Source organism: Loxodonta africana, chromosome 13 (assembly GCF_030014295.1).
Source record: "Loxodonta africana isolate mLoxAfr1 chromosome 13, mLoxAfr1.hap2, whole genome shotgun sequence".
NCBI lineage: Eukaryota > Metazoa > Chordata > Mammalia > Proboscidea > Elephantidae > Loxodonta > Loxodonta africana.
Genome location: NC_087354.1, coordinates 4817476 through 4830939, shown reverse-complemented (window position 1 = coordinate 4830939; position 13464 = coordinate 4817476). Strand labels below are relative to the sequence as shown.

The following is a 13464-nucleotide window of genomic DNA, read 5'->3' as shown; positions in this document are numbered from 1 at the left end:
GTTCTCTTCAAATGACTAACTCTTGGTCTAAGTTCCTCATGAGCACAATTAAGTCTTCTGGAATTCCAATTCTTTGCAATGTTTTCCGTAATTTATTATGATCCACACAGTTGAATGCCTCTGCATAGTCAATAAAAAACACAAGTAAACAGTTTTTGGTATTCTCTGCTTTCAGCCAAGATCCATCTGACATCAGCAATGATATCCCTCCTTCCATGTCTTCTTCTGAATCTGGATTGAATTTTGGCAAGTTGATATACTGGTGTAACCTCTTTGAATGATCTTCAGCAAAATTTCACTTTTGTGTGATATTAATGATATTGTTCAATAATTTCCGGGTTGGGTTGGATCACCTTTCTTTGGAATAGGCATAAATATGAACCTCTTCCAGTTGGTTGTCCACGTAGCTATCTTCCAAATTTCTTGCCATGGATGAGTGAGCAGTTCCAGGAATGCATCCATTTGTTGAAACATCTCAGTCGGTATTCCGTCAATTCCTGGAGGCTTCTTTCTAGGCAGTGCTTTCAGTGCAGCTTGGACCTGTTCTTCAGTACCAGTGGTTCTTGATCATATGCTACCTCCTTAAATGCTTGATACAGTGATTATGTATATTCATTCCATCTTCTTTTGATGCTTCCTGCATTAATATTTTCCCCATAGAATCCTTCAATATTGCAACTCACAGCTTTATTCATTTATTTATTTTCTGTTCTTTCAGCTTGAGAAATGTCAGAAGTATTCTTCCCTTTTTGTTTTCTAACTCCAGGTCTTTGCACATTTCTTCATAATACTTTACTTGGTCTTTTGAGCCACACTCTGAAATCTTCTATTCATCTCTTCATCATTTCTTTCTTTCCCTTTAGCTACTCTACATTCAAGAGCAAGTATCAGAGTCTCTTCTGACATATATTTTGTTCTTTTCTTTCTTTACTGCCTTTTTAGTGACCTCTTGCATTCTTCATGTATGATGTACTTGATGTCATTTCACAGCTTCTCTGGTCTTCGGTCATTAATGTTCAATGCTTCAAATCTATTCTTGAGATAGTCTCTAAATTCAAGTAGGATATACTCAAGGTCATACTTTGACCCTTGTGAACTTTGTCTAATTTTTTTCAGCTTCATCTGGAACTTGCATAAGAGCAATTGATTGTTCCACAGAGACCCCTGGTCTTGTGATTGATGATATTGAGCTTCTCTATCGTCTCTCCACAGATGTAGTTGATTTAATTCCTGTGTATTCTATCCTGTGAGGTTCACCTGTATAGTTGCCATTTATGTTGTTGAAAGAAAGTATTTTCAGTGAAGAAATTGTTGGTCTTGCAAAATTCTATTATGTGATCTCCTGTGTCTTTTCTATCACTAAGGCCATGTTTTCCAACTACTGGTCCTTCTTCTTTGTTTCCATCTTTTGCATTCCAATCACCAGTAATTATCAATACATCTTGATTGAATGTTTGATCAATTTAAGACTGCTGCTGTTGGTAAAAATCTTCAGTTTCTTTGGCCTTAGTGGTTAGTGAGTTAATTTGAATAATAGTTGTATTAACAGACTTTCCTTGTAGGTATATGGATATTATCCTATCACTGACAGCATTGTACTTCAGGATGGATCTTGAAATATTCTTTTTGATGATGAATACAATGCCATTCCTCTTCAATTTGTCATTCCTGGTGTAGTAGACCATATGATTGTCCAATTTAAAATGGCCAATAGTGCATTTAAACTCCCTAATGCTTAGGATATCGATGTTTATCTGTTCCATTTCATTTTTGATGATTTCCATATTTTCTAAATTCATAGTTCATATATTCCCCGTTTGGTTATTAAGGGATGTTTGAAGCTGTCTCTTCTCATTTCAAGTCATGCCACATCAGCAAATGAAGGTCCTGAAATCTTGACTCCATCCACATCATTAAGGTCAACTCTCCTTTGAAGAGGTAACGCTTCCCCAATCATATTTTGAGTGTCTTCCAATCTGAGGGCCCTGTCTTCTGGCATTATATCAGTTTTCTGCTGCTATTCATAATGTTTTCGTATAAGCATTTATTTATTATTAAACCAATTATGGTGCCTTCCTGAAGAGTGACATCTAATTTAATAATATCATCTGGAAGTAGGAATTATATTTTCATAACCCTCTCTTCTGCATGGTTTATGGAATTCTTTAATGAAATAATTTAGAATAACTTTTCTGCTTTTTTAGTGCATTTTTCCAAATATACTAATTTATATCAAAGTTTCTTATAGTAGCTATTATAAGTCTGGACACATTAAGCAGTTTTTTTTAAGGTTTAAAAAAGGCAGCCAGCTTTCTGAGAGAAAACACGAGAAAAACTTAAACACAAAATAAGACCAAAAGAAAGAAAAGAAAGAATTACATGAATTTACTGTTCTGTGAGGCCAGCATAAAACCAGGCTTAGACAATATCACACGAGAAAAACATATGAGGTATTCTTTTGAACCTAATTCATTTTGCTGGCTAGAGACCTAGTCTCTTATTTTAAAATAATAGTTTCTGTAATTGGAGAGTATCCTCAGCATTCATACTAGGACAGATTTTAAATGGGCAAATAGGAGCAGGGCCTTGACCCAGTAGCCCCTTGCCTTTTTTGTTGTTGTTGTAAGTTTGAATACAGTAACCTGTAGTGAAGCAATTTTGCTTTTTTGTTGTTTCTTTGAAGGTATTTAAATCAGAACCCCCCCCCCTTTTTTTCTCTTCTAATTTTACCACACAGAAAGGTTGACTTTGACATGTCAATAAAATTTGCACAGGATTCCTTGGTCCTCAAGGCTATCATTAGTGATTGCCAGAAACCTCAGGGGTACCTGCAGGTGGTCCCCATATCCACCAAGATAGCAACTACGCTTGTGAAAAACAGTTAAATTTTGCTCTGCAGTCTTTCACAAGAGGAGGAAATTGCACCTGAAAGACCTTAATGGGCCTTTAGAGAAAACAAGCCATAATTCAAAGCAAAAATACTTGACCACCCTGTCAAACAGTCTTACCTGGACTAAGCTGCAATTCAAAACAAACTAGTCAGAACAGACTTGATAGTGAACCTGAAGTAAAGAGACAAGAGGCCATTAATAAAGCTTGGAGGACTGCAAAGAGAGTGGAGGAGGTCCTTGTTCTGAGAAGTCTTATCTAGAACCAACTCCCAGAGCTGTGAAAGTGGATGGATTACACAAAAGGCTTATGTGGGCATCAATACTGCATGCCCCACCCCTCCGGGCTGTGACAGGCAAGTTGCCTTGGGATCTTATGTACACTGACACCAGAAATGTAGTAGAGAAAACTGATGTTCTACTTAAAAATGTAACAGAGGTTTATTAGAGGCTTAAAGACAGTTTAAGCCAGGAGCTACAAGGCCCACAAAAATGAAATCATGAAGTCCAAGGTACAATAATCACACATTTTTACAGGGTTTAGACAAAGAATGGAGTCTAAAGCATTCCGAGTGGCTTACAGCGACTGAGGTCAAACAAATGCAGGAGGAAGCCAAGTGTGATTTTTAACATTATTGGTTATATTAATGCAGTTGGAATGCATTGATTGACCAAAAGGTATGTGGTCTCAGAGGGGGTGTCATGACCTATCACAGAACAATGGCATGAGGGATACTGTCTACTGTCTGAAACAGGTTGTTAAAGCTTGCCTTGCCCAGAGCTTAAGATTTCCTGCGGATATCTGAAACAAAGAGTTTCTATGAGGTTTGGTTACGGACTCCAGGGTGCGTAGTATCCACATTCTTAACCTGACCACACAAAATCATTTCCTTAATGATAGGGTTGGTTCCTAAGCAACAAGAGTTTGAATTTGTGTTAAAGATTACACTGAGAGTTAGCATTAGCTCAGTCATTTTACTTTAGGTAAGATGCCTCTTTTGATTTTATATCTCATGTCAGTTCCCAAGATCTTTTCTGTCCCTTTACCCAGCCATATCTTCTGAAATTCAAATTTAGTAAGCCTGGCTTCAAATAGGAAAGAAATGATTTGCAACTTTGGGTGGAAGAAAAGCCAGTGGCAGATTATTTTTGGTCAAGGATCTCGTTAACATTTGGTTTCATGAGTAAGAAAACCCTCTAAATAAAAGCAAAATATCTGCTATCAACTTCTTTCTTTGACAGGGGTCATGGGCAAATCCATTTCTATTGCACCACACTGTTAAAATTTGGGTGTTTCTCCTTTGGTTGTATTCAGCAGCCACAGACTCAGTAGCAATAAAAATATAAGAACTGTTTTCGTTAATCATCGACTGACCATTATCCCCCTCAGCACATATGAATTGGCTTTAATTACTGGCATTTCTTCAGCTGGAAACCAACAATAAAGGAGAGTTTTAAAGAAGATTTTTGTAGTTCTGTATATATTTAAATGTTCTAACAAGTCATTACACCCTCTTATTTCGATCCGCAAGTATCTGAATGAAGAAGGCTGATACTAACACTGATATTAAAATAACTATTTTCATTTGCTTCTGAAGACAGAGAGATCCTTTGCCTCTCCTTCCCTAAGAGCCAGTCTTAAAATAGCATTGTAAAGATGCTAACAAAATTAGGTGAAGGACAGAGTCTCAATTGCAATATATGTTTTTTACTTTGGTGCACTAATTGTAGAAAAATGTGTTCATGTAAGCCCTATGGGTTGGGAGTGGGGAGGCAGTGGGACAAAGAGAGTTTGTTGTTACCTATGGAAAGGCTTCTCTTTCCAAACTTGTATCTTTATTTTATCTTTGCGTGAACACAGCTTTCTCACCAAATGTCCTACAAGTTGACACCACCTCCCACTAGGACTGACTTTGATAAGTAGAGTGAATGGTAGTAGTGCTAAGAAATTTACCCCATCCCTTCCTTGGTGCTGTTAATTATTTGAAATGGCACTGATTTGAAACTCACTCCTTTGTTGTAAGGTTTGCCCTCCTATTGTCACCGTTTAAAATGCAATTTATCATGTATAGGGGACACAGAAAAAACACTCCCAAGACAATGGGTAGTTAAAGGACTGGCCTTTAACTGAAAGATTGGTGGTTCCAGTCCACCCAGAGGCACCTGGGAAGAAAAACCTGGAGATCTCTTCTGAAAATATCACCGTTGAAAACCATATAAAGGATAGTTCTACTCTGAACACACATGGGGTCATAGTGAGTCAGAGATGATTTGAGGGCAACTGATACTGGTACTGGCAAGACAATGCCAAAGAGTTTTTAGTAAGGATCAGGGAGATTCTCAAGGGCTGGGAGTTGGGAGGGAAAAATCCTACTGGAGAAGAGAGGCAGGAAGTGCCTCAAATAGCAAGCCGTTTGCTGCTGGGCCAGCAGCCTGTGAATGCTGTACGCCTGATGGGAGTAAGGGCTCCAGCTGCAGGTGACCAGGCATGGTCATGGAAACAGGCCAGTGGCCAAATCACTCCCTGGAGATGTGCTTACGTTGGGCCAGACCCAAGTCTAGGGGAAGGGCAGCTGTGGGAATTGGCTGGAGAGCACTAGACTGCAAGATGCTGGCTAACCAATGCCTCCTGGATAAAAAGGGGAACAGAAAAAAAAGAAAAATGGCTCCAGAGGAAAGAATGTAGAGAGTGACAGTTTTCACACCCAGGGCTGGTTTATCACATATGTATGTGGCTTGTCTGAAGGCCTCCTTTTGAAGCTCCTTTGCTGAGTATGTGTTTACAAGCAGATTTCACCAGGCTTTCTTAGCAGTGCCTCTGTGCTATTTAGGACCACCCCAGGCAGGGTTTCTTCCAGAACTTCAGTACACACTGATGGCAGGCTGGCTCTGGGGAAGGGCCCAGGACCAGGGCCAGACCAGGTCCACACAGAAGGGGTAGCCAGGCATGAGCTCCTCAGGCCTCCATGTTCCCAACCTTCACAAGAGAGAGTTGAATGAAGTATTAAGACCACTTCAGTTCTAATGCTGTGAATGCTGTTACTGGGAAGTAATCAAATTATTTCAAATATCCTGATTTTTGTGGCATGAAGCAGTGTTTTAGAATATGCCCTGATGTTTACTATGCAGAACAAACAAAAATGGTTCTTGTGTTTTTTCTTTTCTTCTTCTTTTTTTTTTTTTTTCCTCTTTTAGCCTTTGCAAAACCCTTTTAGGATTTGGTGCTGTAGGAGGCAGTATTGGGGAAAGCTAAGTCATCATGTTTCAGAAAAATTCAGTTAAGTTATAATATTATACTTGCCTAGAGATTGTTAGTTTTCAAATGGGACAATCATTATTTGCTTTGTACCTGCATGTTCTAACTGGGCACACTGAATATAGTTCTTTGAGAATGCTGATTCTCAAAGGATTTTGACTGACTCAGTAATTTTCCTATAAAGGATCTTTTTGTTCTGAAAATCTTCCTCTTTGATAAATATAAAATATTAACTATTAAACAGTTGCTGGGTTGAATACAACTTTGAGAAGTTGTAACATCCACTCTCATCGTTGAAGTTAATCAAATTATTATCCCTTGGGGAGAAAGGGAAAATAATGGTTCCTGGTTGCTATGAGTTGGAATTGACTTGACAGCAATGGGTTTGGTTTGGTTTCGGTGGATCTATTTAGTATCCTTAAAGAGTTAAAGACATTTCAGTGTCTTTAAAGACGTTTCAACGCCATTACTTTGAGTACCACCAGGGAAATTCTGTGCATAACTGATTTTAGAAGAAGCAAACATATTCTAAGGATACATTACACAATGTTATTATGACAATGCCTCCATATGTTCCTGATTGATAAATTTCAAAAGTGCTCCTCTCAACACTGACTTCTTTACAATATCCCAGGCTCTGATAAGGAAAATGATGTGATGAAAATGATGCTTGAGCAAGAATCTCATGTGTTTGAGAGTTGGGAGTTTGTTAGAACAAGATGGGTTAGTATAAGGGCTCACAGATGCCATGGAGGAAGAAGTCAAACTATTCCTCTTCTGATTCTACAGGGATCCTGAGAGGTCAAGGATGTGTTATAGGCTCAGGTCTCAGGGTTGGCAGGTCTCAGGGCTCCCCATGTGGAACTTTAGGCTGTGTCAGAGGACACACCCTGTGGTGGACAATGCTCCAGCAAGGACACAGAATTTTGACCTCTGCCAATATCACCTTGCCTAGGCCTTGGTTTCCTCCAGGGAAGAGGCTGCTCCTGAATACCAAGGACTTTCCTCAGATGTTCTGTGGTAAATCTGTTCTCCCAGTGTCCAGTGTGGTAGAAGAAAACCCATGGATAACATGCACGGGCATAAAGATATTGATGGTTTATAGCAGTACATAGTTAAAAGTTATTATTGGATTTCATGTCTTTGGAGGCTTTCTTTGCCCCCTAGTTTTCCTCCATCTTCTTCCCAACTGCTTTCCTTCTTAACATAGAAGTTCCACCTTGAGTGTGACCGTCCCTGTCCCTCAAGTCTCAAATCCATATCCACTCAGCCTCTTTTTTCAGGAAGCCTCCATTCCCAGGCTTCTACTGGCCCCTTACTCTGTTTCCTTGGGATTCCCATCATGCTGAAGGTAAAATAAAAAATCCTTTCCTTGGACCTTACAGCTTTACAGGATTTGGCTCTAGGTCCATTGCTTTTGCCACCATCTTGCTCTCTTATCAGTCACACCAACTCTTTTCTTCTTGATTCATTTAATATACCTGAGTTTACTCTTATTCCACCTTTGCCCTGGGCTTCTCTACTTGCTGGAACACTCCTCTCTGCACTGTGAGGAGCTGCTTGTCATGTCATTCTGGTCTGTGCTCAATTATTGCCTTTTCAGGGGTCTTCCTCTGCCAACACTATCAAAAATAGCCTTCTTACACACCAAGAAAACTCTCTGTCCTTTTAATCTACTTTTGTTTTCTTTAAAACAGCTGACATGATTGCTTTGTTGATTTTTCAGGTATTTATACAGCATGTGGAAACCCTGGTGGCATGGTGGTTAAGTGCTACGGCTGCTAACCAAAGGGTCAGCAGCTCAAATCTGCCAGGCGCTCCTTGGAAACTCTATGGGGTCGTTCTACTCTGTAGAGTCGGAATCGACTCTACAGCACTGGGTTTGGTTTTTTGGTATACAGCCTGTAAAGTGTGTCTGTGTAGGCCCTACAGTAGCAGTTGGGCCAGGGGCATCTCAAAGGCTTATAGTTGAGTGAGGTATGGTCAGTCTTCTCTACATTATGTCATCATTTTTCTTAAACAATTACTTTTATGCATTCCCCTTTACTCATTTCTACTTGGCTCTTCTGGATGTAACTAGCTACTTCCCTTACTGCCTTTTTTTTTTTTTTTTTTATAATAACTTTTATTAAGCTTCAAGTGAACGTTTACAAATCAAATCAGTCTGTCACATATAAGTTTACATACATATCACTCCCTACTCCCACTTACTCTCCCTGTCTTGAGTCAGCCCTTTCAGTCTCTCCTTTCTTGACAATTTTGCCGGCTTCCCTCTCTCTCTATCCTCCCTTACTGCCTTTTTATTCACTTTCCCCTGACTCAAAGGTTCCAGCAGAGGTTAGGCAGGGAGCTCAGACATTCATTTGGTTATGTGTCCCCTATTTCTTTAAAGTCTTCACCATCCAACAGGACATCTGCCCATCCTTGTCACCATTCCTGTCAAGATTTAGAGCACTTTTCTATGCTTCCACCACTAATATAGGACCAACCCCAGTTGGTGTTGTCCTTATATCCCATTCTTGTTAGCAGCTTTCCTCCTGAGCTTTCAAGTGTGTTGAAACACCACTTCACCAGGATCTTGCTCTCCTAAAGAGTTGTGCAAATGTGTCTCCATGGTAACACTTTGGCAGCATTTTTTCCTATATTCATTCCCCAGGAAACAAACCCATCCCTGGGCTGGAAGTTAGGCTTCAAAGCAGCCTTTGGTGGACGGTCGTCTTCATTATCTTCAAAGATGTCTTGATCTGATTGGGGAGGACATGGATTAGATCATTAGAATCAATTTGATAGGCTTAGTTATAGAGGCAATAGAGGGGCCCTGACTGCCTTTGAAACCTAGGGAGAGTTGACAAACTCAGCTAGTCCTAAGGTGGTGGCTATTAGGCCAGATGAGCACTGGGACCTCCATAGATTTCGCCAAAAACCAGTTTTAGAGAGCCTATTCTATAGGTTCTGGTTCAATAGTTTTAGGACAGGGCATGGAAATTGCATTTTTAATGTGGAAAAATGACACCCTGGGTTTTCATAGGTAGGCGACTCTCTAGTGACAGCCTTTGGCCCTGAGGACTATGTCAATTTCTCATTCACAAAAGAACATTTGGAGTCAATTTTAGGAGGATACATGTTGATAGGCAGCAGACTCTGTTGAACTCAATTCATCAGATTTTGCTAAAAGTAAAGATTTTATAATGTAAAATAAGAGACTATCATCCTCTTTTTGAGACTAGATAGAGGAATTATATATGTAATGTTTGCTTTCTATCCCCAGATATGGAAATATAGATCTCAATTTATCTAACTTTGACAATGGAGCAGTTATAAGCCTTGATGTAATTTGAGCTAGGTTCTTTCCAAGAGGAAGCAGCATTCTCATGGGTATAAAACTCTCATTGTGATATTCACACTAACCATGGAGCTGAGCTCACAACCTCATCACCTGCCCATGGGCCCAGGATGAAGTTCCCCACATGCTTAACCATTCAATCTGATGCTGTTGTGGGCATCATGAAAAGTTGTGGGCCTGGCATTTGTGTTTCCTGACATGCCTGGCAAAAGGGTCAGGTCCCTCTTGGACACCATGATTTTTAAATGCAAGACTTTTGTTAGTTTTTAAACGTACTTTCTGATCCCAAGGTTTATGTTAACATAAATGACAATAGAACTTTTTTTTTTTTTTAAATTGCCTGAAGTCATAAAAAGTCATTTTTGGAAAATAATGTTCATAAAATTGAGCATTTTATTATTGTCTAAAATTTTAAATAAAAGTATTAATTTTCTTTCCTTTCCATCATTCCTTTGTCATATATGTGTATATAAAACAAACTTTCTATGATGTATTTTATGCATATTTCATGTTGCACGCAGCGTATCTACACACATGATTTCACACATACCCACAGAGGCATATGTCTGGTGGGGAAAAAGCAGTTTCATCTTCTCTCTGCAGCTGACTCTTGCAGTTTTGATCCAAATACAAATATAATCTTTATATTTTATGGAATGTAGAATTCAAAACAGTAACATTTTCTACCCCACAAGAAGTCACATACCTCTGAATGAGCATCAGCAAGTGATGTTAGAACATGAAGGGATGTGGCAGGGAGTGCTCTGGCTCCTCTGTGTGACCCCTTGCAGTTCCTTGCCAAGTAAGTCCTCCAGCCACACAATGGCTATCCCTTATGGCCACCTGTCATGGTTGGAGGAGGCAAACTGGATACCTGACCAGGGAGAGTGGTAGGCTTTATTTTGGATAGGAAGGATTTATGCATGTTTCCAGAAAGACATCCTGAAAGCCACTCAGAGAACTCACGTCTGCTGTGGGGGAGAGAGGGACAGGAGCAGAGGGTTGTGTTCTATCTCCATTGCCTACCTTTCCATAGGTTCCTTCTCCTCTTTCGCATGTTCACACTAATGGTGAAGTGCAGAGCATGTGGAGTTCACAGTATTTCCTTATTCTTTGGTCACTTTTCTACTTAGCCTTTACCTGTCATCTATCAGAATACCCAACCCACATAGATGCCTTCTCTGTGAAGGCTCCCTGATACCTCCATCAGATGCGCCTCTGCTCAGCTTCGACCTTCAGCCTCTGCCCCCTCGTGCTTGTCCCATTCTGCCTTGTGGTATGATTACAGGTGTCCTCTACACCAGGGTGACTTGATGGTGGAACCACTAAATTGGTGTTTACTTCAAAATCCAGCCTGATTTCTGCCTCCTCTTTGGGCATTCTGCACTACCCATATCTGCATTGTGTTTGTCTTTTTCTGACCTTTCAAACTCATGTTGTAATGAACTGTTCCCCTTGTTAGGCAATGACTACAACCCATCTAAAGTAGTAGGTATTTAAGGCTGACCCCTTAGGAACACATGAGCTCACTGATGAGTGATCAGTAAATGGCAACTCCTGTTGAATGGATGTCTTGAAATATAATGCTATTCGTGGGTGTGTGTCTGTTGTTCCAAAGAACATAGTAAGTAGCTTCCAGAATCAAATGTTTTAGTTCTTAAATATACGTTCCAGAATCCCTGCAATGCTGAATTAGATGACTAAAGTAATCGACTATGGTAGAAACCTAGGAAATGTTGGAGTCTATGTGTCAATATGTATATGTTATTGATGATGATATTTATGATGGTAAAAAAGCAGTATATAAAATGAATTTATATGAGGCAGTGTTTTTGCATTGAAGAGAGTGGCAGAAACACATATTTGAAAGGTTTCTCCTTAAATAAGTAGCTATGAAATTCACACAGCCTAAGGGATTCCTCAGGGTGTGGGCAGTGGCGGATCAATGGTAGAATTCTTACCTTCCATGCAGGAGACACAGGTTTAATTCCCTGGCAACCTATGCCTGAAAATCCACCAATGAAAACCTTACGGATCACAATGGTCCCATCTGTAACTGATCATGGGGATGACACAGGACCAGGCAGTGTTAAGTCCATTGTGTACTGAGTCCTGATGAGTTGAGGGCCACCTCCAGGGCAGCTAACAACAACTACAAGGGATTCCTCAGAGCTCCTGAATATTGTTTCACTGCTAAACAGAACAATAAGGATTCTATTTGGAACCTTTTTTATTTACAAAGGTACCATGCTTTGGAATAATAAATGCTTGGTGAGACGGATGGGACCCTCTTTCATGATTCTTTCTATTGTGAGAAGTTTGGATAGATTGTCTATATTGTAGATGATTTCTTTTACTCAGTCCTGTTTTTTAAGTGGCTGAACACTTGGTGTTAAATTCAGTATTTTTAATACAATACAATAGTAGACCCATTAATCTCCTCTGAGTTTCTTCTAATAACATCTGAATAGAATGTTAGACTATTTTAGACTAAAAACAATGATCTTGAGTTTTCTGAGACATTGTAGTACACCTTACCCTTATGGAAAACTTTAAAATGTTCACAAAAATGTCTTATTTTGCAATGAGTATATGAACAAGATTATATAAAAGTGCCTTAAAATATTATGTGCAGCATGACTAAATCTTCTTATTCTTTTTTACATACAGAGGGAGGAGAAGCTATTCCTGTGTGTGTAAAAAGTGACATTTATTTTCATTGTATAGACTCAGGAAAATGTATTTGTTGTTTCATAATTTCCTCTCTTTCCCCCAAAATGTTTCCCTTCTGGGGCTTTGGGCAGCAGGGACATATCTAATCCTGTCACTCGAGTGTGGGCCTGTGATTCCTGTGTCCCGAAGAGCAGGGCAAGCTCAATAGAAAGTGTTCTCATGAAAAAAGCATTCTTACACAAATGACAAGTTCTATATTTGGCCAAAGCTCTGTAATGAAGTCACACCTGGGCTGGCTGTGCCTTCAGTGGCCTTGCCTGTTTCTGCCTATCCAGATAGAAATAGGAGGGCCAGGCCCACATGGGAGGGAGCACTTTTTCAGAGGGAGCCATCTCAGCTCAGGGGCGGCTACCCTACCATCCTCCTGAGGATATACAGGGCCAAAGATATGAAGCCCAAGCCACAGCATTGTTCCACCAGGGCCCTCCCATTTCACCGCCAACGGTGAACCTCCGGCTCTGGTCACTGATGTCCCAGGGCCTGGTGACGTGGATGTCACAGCATCCATAGAGTAGTCACCAACTGTGTCATCACTGCTCAGAAACTGGGTAAGCAAGGTGTAGCATCCTTGAGGAGTATGGACCTTGTCTATCTCTTAAAATAATTTTAAACAACAGGTCGTTGCTAATTCCATCCACAGTAGAAGGTTGGGTTAATACAGCTTTCTACATCAGAACCAGAGAAAGGTGTGTGTGGGGAGGGGGTGTGGGGGAGGGTGGAAGACTCAGAGTAGGGGCTGTGGCAACGCTGGCTTCCAGACACAGATTCTATATCTTCTGGGATACACAGCCTGTGATGAAGGCTGTTGGCCACAGCTCTGAAATGAAGTATTGCACATACAGGGCTACTGTGGTCGAGGGGATGAGGTAACCAGAGGAAGGCTCAATATCACTGTGAGAGAAGAGGAGGAATCACCTATGACAGAGCCTCTTGACAGTCAGGTGACAGCACAGACACTTGGAACCCAGGACCATCCCCAGAGAAGATGGGCTCAGCAAAGAATGCCCCACCTCAGCAGGATGCAGCTGCCAGCCTTTCTGGGCATTCCAGGGGATCTGGAGCCACTGTAGTACTGAGACCCAGACTCAGCACAAGCCTCTAAGAGCCAGGGGCCATCGGCCTGTGGGCACATGTTGATGCAGCTTCTGGCCTCGTCCATTTCAAGAACACACTTCTACACATTCACGAGGAAGACAAAATCCCAAGACATGCGCTTTCTGATTGTGTTTCTGGCTAGGCCTTTT

At 40.6% G+C, this 13464-nt stretch overlaps 1 protein-coding gene across 2 annotated transcripts in view; it reads left to right on the top strand.

Moving 5' to 3' along the window:
* GABRB3 (gamma-aminobutyric acid type A receptor subunit beta3) overlaps positions 1 to 13464 on the top strand; it is a 379863-nt gene that overhangs the window by 188913 nt on the left and 177486 nt on the right. The window lies entirely within an intron of this gene.